The following is an 8,244-nucleotide window of genomic DNA, read 5'->3' on the forward strand; positions in this document are numbered from 1 at the left end:
AAAGTTAAAGACCTCATAAGAAAGTAGGATATTCAATATTGTACCATTTTGTTGCAGTATATTCCCCATTAAAGCCATGGGCCCCATTTATCAGAACAGTCTACCAGTATTTCCCAGAGAGATGCAGTGACTTATCAGATGAGCATGGTGAAATATGTAACACAATATTGTTAGAAAAAATTGTCACGGCGCTACAAGTTACTTTGTATTGTATATATGAAGAACACTTTGTCTTTAGCGATAAGCATAAAGGCAAGTGATAATGTAGGACAGACACTTACTGGGGAGGAGGGGGGTGTGTAATACAGAAACCCCCTCCTTGAAGTGTAGACTCCAATCACAGACGATGGTACACACCGGTGTACTGGATAAAGTCCAAGGTTTTATTAAACAATCCACCGATTGTGGATAACGTATTAGACAGGCAACGTGTTTCGGTGTCCTGATGACACCTTTCTCAAGCCATATGATACATAAAAAACATAAAACATCTACTCACATTTATAATGAAAACGTTTTTTTTATACTTCTTAATTTTACTGTTAAAGGGGTTGTCCCACGCCGAAACGGGTTTTCTTTTTTTTTTAACCCCCCCCCCCCCCCCGTTCGGCGCGAGACAACCCCGATGCAGGGGTTAAAAAAACACACCGGGTAGTACTTACCCGAATCCCGGCGGTCCAGCGTCTTCATACTCACCTGCTGAAGATGGCCGCCGGGGTCTGCTCCCTCCGTGGACCGCAGCTCTTCTGTGCGGTCCATTGCCGATTCCAGCCTCCTGATTGGCTGGAATCGGCACGTGACGGGGCGGAGCTACACGGAGCCGGCATTCTGCACGAGCGGCCCCATTGAAGAACAGAAGAAGACCCGGACTGCGCAAGCGCGGCTAATTTGGCCATCGGAGGCCGAAAATTAGTCGGCACCATGGAGACGAGGACGCCAGCAACGGAGCAGGTAAGTATAAAACTTTTTATAACTTCTGTATGGCTCATAATTAATGCACAATGTACATTACAAAGTGCATTATTATGGCCATACAGAAGTGTATAGACTCACTTGCTGCCGCGGGACAACCCCTTTAAGCTTATTGTCTGTAAATGTGTTCCTGTCAAAAATCACAAATTTATAAAGAACAAATTTAGAATCAGCGCCCAAAACTGTAAGAAATACAAAAATTTTGTCTAAAAAATTAAAAAAAACAAAACATGTTTTGTAACACAGTGTAATATTTACAGCTCCTGATCCAGGAGCCATTATCAGAACCTGAACCAATCAGTTTATAATTTAACCATCTAATGTCAGAGGGATGCCTCACCTAATTTTGAACTTCACTCCCAAAACACACTAGGCTTGTTACTGTCTCCACTTAGAACTTTTTTTAAAGTTTCTCAGTTAAAAAAAAAAAAAAGTTATGATTTCTCTAAAAGTGGGAAGGAAAAAATGTAAAAAAAAGGTTGTGTACCTAAGGGGTTAAAGAGATTATCAGAGATAATATTTTTTTCTTTAATAAACATATTACCCCTGCCATAAAATAATAGATAGTCATATCACTTCTCCCGGGACTTAAAATCTCACTGCTCCCAGGTCAGCAGTTCCCCTCTCTCATCTGTCACATCATGCTTACTGGCTGCAGCAGCCTAGGATGTCCCATGGCATAATGAAGGAAAGTAATTTCCAAAACACGTAGCAACTCACCATGTTGAGAAGTGTACAATGCTCTGGATTTTAATGATGTATGAATAAAAAAGGAAGCTTTAATGAAGTCCCGGCTGATGCTGGAGTTTTTCCCTCTACCATTTTATGTGTGTTGGATTTGTGCTCTGAATCCCCACCAGGCACTCTGTGGACTGGGCAAGTCTGTTCATGTGAGCCGATTAAACAGATATCGCAATAAAAAACACAGTTCTCCATTCAAAAAACAAGCCCTCATATGGCCACATTGATGAAAAAATAAAAAAGTTATGGATTTTGAAAAGTGGAGATGAAAATACCCCCCAAATCATCTTGTCATTTAGAAGTTTAAAGTATTTCTTTAAATGGGTGGGCTTGGGGACAGATAATGCATGAGCCCCTGGGCGGGGCCTTCAGCACATGTTTAGGGCTACCTGGCCCACCCCCTCATACAGGAAGGGGTTAAATTCATTAATGCAGTCAAACACTGGCTGCTGTCTAAAGACCCATTTACATGGGACAATTTATTGTTCAGAGTTGTTTAAATCCTAGTACTCACGCGGGAGTTTTAACGATAGTTGTCCTGTGTAAATGCATGCGGAGATTGAGCGAGAAGTGTTTAGTCGTTCAGCTTCTGCATGCAGAAAACTGAATGACTAAGGGCTCATGTCCACGTGCAAAATGTGATTTAAAATCCGCAGCGGATCTCCCGCACGCGGATCCGCACCCCATAGGGATGCATTGACCACCCGCGGGTAGATAAATACCCGCGGATCGTCAATAAAAGGCATTTAAAAAAAAATGGAGCATGAAAAAATCTGGACCATGCTCCATTTTCATGCGGGTCTCCCGCGGGGACGGCTCCCGCGGGCTTCTATTGAAGCCTATGGAAGCCGTCCGGATCCGCGGGAGACCTAAAATAGGAATTAAAAGCATTTACTCACCCGCAGCGGACCGCGAAGCTCTGCTCTTCCTCACGGCCGCATCTCCCTTGCTTCGGCTCGGCGGATGTGCCCGGCGCATGCGCGCGGCACGTCGACGACGTGCCGGCGACGTGCCGCCGGCGTCAGGAATTCATCCGCCGGCCGAAAATGAAGATCCGGCCGTGAGGAACAGCTGACCTTCGCCGCCCGCTACGGAAAGGTAAATGCTTTTAAATTTCTATTTTCAGCGCTCATGTCCGCGGGGCAGGAGGGACCCGCTGCAGATTCTACATGTAGAATCTGCAGCGGATCTGATTTTCCCCATGGACATGAGGCCTAATCATTCAGTGTAAACAGCAGTTGTTCAGTTTTGATCGACTGCCTGCTTAAAGTGAAGGGAGGAGGTTGGGGGAAGATTGCTCCCATGCCACCCTGTCTCCATGCTGGCAGCGCTCTGAGTGATTCTCTTACACAGGAGTGAGCCTAACAGTTCGTCCCATGTAAATGGGACTTAGGTCTCTGGTGCTTTGAGTCTCTGTGTGATCTTGCGCAGTTTAGCTTCTGCACTCCTCCCTCCAGCTCAAACAGTCACTATACTCCGAGCACTGGAGTCGGTTATGTTGCTCAACGTTGCACAGAGTATCAGATGGCAGCCGAAGATAAATTAGATAGAGTGAATAGTCTTATTACTAAGTAGGACCTCATACATGGTATTATTACAAAGGGGAGCCACATAGCAGCTCTTTTACTAAGTGAGGCCACATACAGTATGTTATCTTAGTAATAAGTGGGACCATGTAGCGTTGGACTATTACTAAGTAGGGCCACATATGGGGTCTTAATACTAAGAGGTGTTGCAGCGTCCGAGGAGCAGGCCTGCAGCCGAGGAGACAGCAGGGTAGAGAGAAAACCTTGTCACGAGGCTCTACAGTCCCCTCCCATAGGGTAGCTCGGGACCCGACCTCATTACTGACAGGTGAGAGCACATAAAGTAACTGGGGATATCCAAAGTCCTGTCCTTTGTGGTGGATCCCTCAGATGTAATTCAAATAAAGCAGTCCACACACAGAGTGTCTTTTCTGGAAGAGAACTGGGAACGTTCGGTTCTGTCCATTTACTTAACTCTTTTTAGGCAATAACAATAGAACAGTCTTTGGTGCAAAACACATTTAGAACATTGCTGTTATAGTGAGGATTCTTAGGGTATTGCATATCCACGGTCCAAGTTATCTGTCGGATCTTTCTTTCCCGGTAACACTCTCTCAATTGTCAGTCACTCACGCTTTTCTCACTCTTAGGCAGTTTCTTTCTCTCCGGACACATGAGGTTCTTGCCCGGCAATCCATTGGCTCATACACTTCTTGCGGTTAGTGGCTATGGGGAGCATCTCTGAAATGGATAGGCCTAAGCGGGAACAGCGGACCACCTTTCAGCCTCCTCCATGTCTTCCTCACTAATGCTCTGCACTCCGGTCAGAACCCAACTCCAAACTCGGGACCTAACTCTCTCTAACTCCAAGCGCAGTATCTAACTCTCTCCAACCTTTTAGGACTCACACGTAACCACTCCTTTATTCTACACACAGGACAAAACGATACATTTTCCAAACATAACTAGACCTTAAAAGGGTTGTCCCACCTCCCAAAGTCATTTTTTCCCCATTAATGCCCTGTAAAGTGAAAGCATCATACATTACAGCTTCACACATAAAAAAACATTCTGCTAACCTTTTTATTCGTCATCTTCTCCTTGTAAAGCTGACGTGTAAAATCATTCAAAGATGGCTCCGCCCGGAGAGTTCCCATAATGCAGCTGCCTGGCCCCATTCAAAGCAATAAGAGAGCAGTGCAATCTCCTGCTACTACTATGACTGCTGTAGCAGGAGATTCCTTCATCTCCTGGTATGTCGCTCATCACTGGACACTGGGACACTGCTGTCACAGTTTCCAGTAATGAGGGGACTTGCTGTGGGGATGAAGGAATCTCCTGCTACAGCTGTCAGAGCATTAGCAGGAGATCGCGATCTCCATCATTACTTTCAAAGGCAGAGGATTGCGATCCATTGCCATAGAAAGTAATTGGAAGTGAAAGTAACACCAAACATGCCCCCACATATGCCTCCCCCCACAGTGCTCCCCGACAGTGCCCTCCCTTCACAGTGCTCCCCCGACAGTGCTCCCCAACAGTGCCTCCCTCCACAGTGCTCCCCCCTACAGTGCCTACCACAACAGTGTCCCTCCACAGTCCCCTCCCCACAGTGCTCCCCAATGACAGCACACCTGCCTGTCCCCAACACAAGTACAAAGACAGCACCCCCACATTTCCCACACACAAGTACAATGACAGCATCCCCCGCCCCTCACCCACACAATTACCGTGACAACTAAATATAGACCCACCATTCAGAATAGACACAGCTCACCTCCTCCCCTCCCTGCACAGGCAGGATTACACTGAGAGGCGACACCTATATCTAGAGAACACATGAGTCACCATTCACAATAGTCACAGCTCACCTTCTCTCCTCCCTGCAGAGGCAGGATTATACCATGTGTGATAAATTACTGTGACAGCCCCCCGCCCACCCCCCAGTGCTACAAATTACCGTCACAACTCCCCTCCAATCCCAGGTGACAAATTACTGTGACAGCATGCCCCCCCTTCCCCCGGCGACAAGTCTATGTGACAGAACGCCCCCATCGACAAGTCTATGTAACAGCACCCCCACAGCGACAAGTCCATGTGACAGCACACATTCCTTGGCAACAATTCTATATGTCAGCACCCTCACAGCGACAAGTCTATGTGACAGCACCTACACAGTGCCAAGTCTGTGTGACAGCACACACACCCCTGGCGACAAGTCTATGTGACAGCACCCCCACAGCGACAAGTCTATGTGAGAGCACGCCCTCCTACGATGTCAAGTCTATGTGACAGCACCTCACAGTGACAAGTCTATGTGACAGCACCCCACAGTGGCAAATCCACAGCAACAAGTCTATGTGACCGTACAACCCCCAAGCGACAAGTCTATGTGACAGCACCCCACAGTGACAATTCTATCTAACAGCACCCAACAGTGACACGTCTATGTGACAGCACCCAACAGCAGCAAGTCTATGTGAGAGCACCCCCACTCCCACTGACAAGTCTATGTGACAGCACCTACACAGTGTCAAGTCAATGTGACAGCACCCCCACAGTGACTAGTCTATGTGACAGATCCCCCCAGCGACAAGTCTATGTGACAGCACCCCCACAGCGACAAGTCTATGTGACAGCATCCCTACAGTGACAAGTCTATGTGACAGCACCCCCTCCTACAATGCCAAGTCTATGTGACAGCACCCCACAGTGACAAGTCTATGTGACAGCATCCAACAGTGACAAGTCTATGTGACAGCACCTTACAGTGACAAGTCTATGTGACAGCACCTCCACCCTCAGGCAACAAGTCTATGTGACAGCACTACATAGTAACAGGTCTATGTGACAGCACCCCACAGTGACAAGTCTATGTGACAGCACCACACAGTGACAAGTCTATGTGACAGCACCCAACAGTGAGAAGTCTATGTGACAGCATCCCACAGTGAGAAGTCTATGTGACAGCACACACCCCTTTTGTGACAAGTCTATCTGACAGCACTCCCAGAGTGACAAGTCTATGTGACAGCACCGCAGAGTGACAAGTCTATGTGACAGCACCCAACAGTGAGAAGTCTATGTGACAGCACCCCACAGTGACAAGTCTATGTGACAGCACACACCCCTTTTGTGACAAGTCTATCTGACAGCACCCCCACAGCGACATGTCTATGTGACAACACCACCACCCCCACTAACAAGTCAATGTGACAGCACCCCCACAGTGACAAGTCTATGTGACAGCATCCCTACAGTGACAAGTCTATGTGACAGCACCCCCTCCTACAATGCCAAGTCTATGTGACAGCACCCCACAGTGACAAGTCTATGTAACAGCACCCCACATCGAGAAGACTATGTGACAGCACCTCCACCCTCGGCAACAAGTCTATGTGACAGCACCCCACAGTGGCAAATCTATGTGACAGCACCTCCACAGTGACAAGTCTATGTGACAGGATCTCTACAGTGACAAGTCTATGTGACAGCACCCCCTCCTATGATGCCAAGTCTATGTGACAGCACCCCACAGTTACAAGTCTATGTGACAGCACCCCACAGTGGCAAATCTAGGTGACAGCACCTCCACAATGACAAGTCTATGTGACAGCACCCAACAGTGAGAAGTCTATGTGACAGCACCCCACAATGACAAGTCTATGTGACAGCACACAGCCCTTTGGCAACAAGTCTATCTGACAGCACTCCCACAGCGACAAGTCTATGTGACAGAACCGCCCCAGTGACAAGTCTATGTGACAGCACCCCCTTGGCGGCAAGTCTATGTGACAGCACCCTCACAGTGACTAGTCTATGTGACAGACCCCCCCCCCCAGCGACAAGTCTATGTAACAGCACCTCCACAGCATTAAGTCTATGTGACAGCATCCCTACAGTGACAGTGACAAGTCAATGTTATAGCACCCCAACCCCGGCGACAAGTCTATGTGACAGCACCTCCACAGCAACAAGTCTATGTGACAGAAGTCTATGTGATAGCACCCCACAGCGACAAGTCTATGTGACAGCACCCAACAGTGACAAGTCTATGAGACAGCACTCCACAGTGACAAGTCTATGGGACTGCACCTTCACCCCTGGCAACAAGTCTATGTGTCTGAACCCCATGGCGAGAAGTCCATGTGATAGCATCCTACCACGACAAGTCTGTGTGACAGAACCCCACCACGACAGCAGCCCAGTGACAGCCCGGCGTCTGCCTCCCCCCCACCGTGCAGGACAAGTCACAGCTCGGCACCCATCCCCTCCTCAGGACAAGTGACAGTGCAGCGCACACACCCCCAACACACCCAGAGCCAGTGACAGCCTTGCGCCTGCACCGCTTTCTCCCCAAAACCAGTGACAGCCCGGCGCCCGCACCCCCCCACATAACAGTGACAAGTGTATGTGACAGCACCCTCACAGTGACAAATCTATGTGACAGAACCCCACAGCGACAAGTCCATGTTACAGCACCCAACACTGACAAGTCTATGTGACAGAATCCCCCAGCGACAAGTGTATGTAACAGAACCCCCATAGCGACAAGTCTGTGTGACAGCACCCCCTTGGCAACAAGTCTATGTAACAGCCCTCCCACAGTGACAAGTCTATATGACAGCACCCCCACAGCGACAAGTCTATGTGACAGCACACACACCCCCGGCGACAAGTCTATGTGACAGCACCCCACAGCGGCAAGTCTATGACAGCACCCCCACTCCTGCTGACAAGTCTATGTGACAGCACCTACATAGTGTCAAGTCTGTGTGACAACACCCCAACCCCTGCCGCCAAGTCCATGTGACAGCACCCCCACAGTGACAAGTCTATATGACAGAACCCCCACAGTGACAAGTCTATGTGACAGCACACACACCCCTGGCGGCAAATCTATGTGACAGCACCCCCACAGCGACAAGTCTATGTGACAGCAACCCCACAGCAACAAGTCTATGTGACAGCACCTCCACAGCGAGATGTCTATATGACAGCATACCCC

The sequence above is a fragment of the Eleutherodactylus coqui genome, chromosome 1 (genome assembly GCF_035609145.1).
Source record: "Eleutherodactylus coqui strain aEleCoq1 chromosome 1, aEleCoq1.hap1, whole genome shotgun sequence".
Taxonomy (NCBI): domain Eukaryota; kingdom Metazoa; phylum Chordata; class Amphibia; order Anura; family Eleutherodactylidae; genus Eleutherodactylus; species Eleutherodactylus coqui.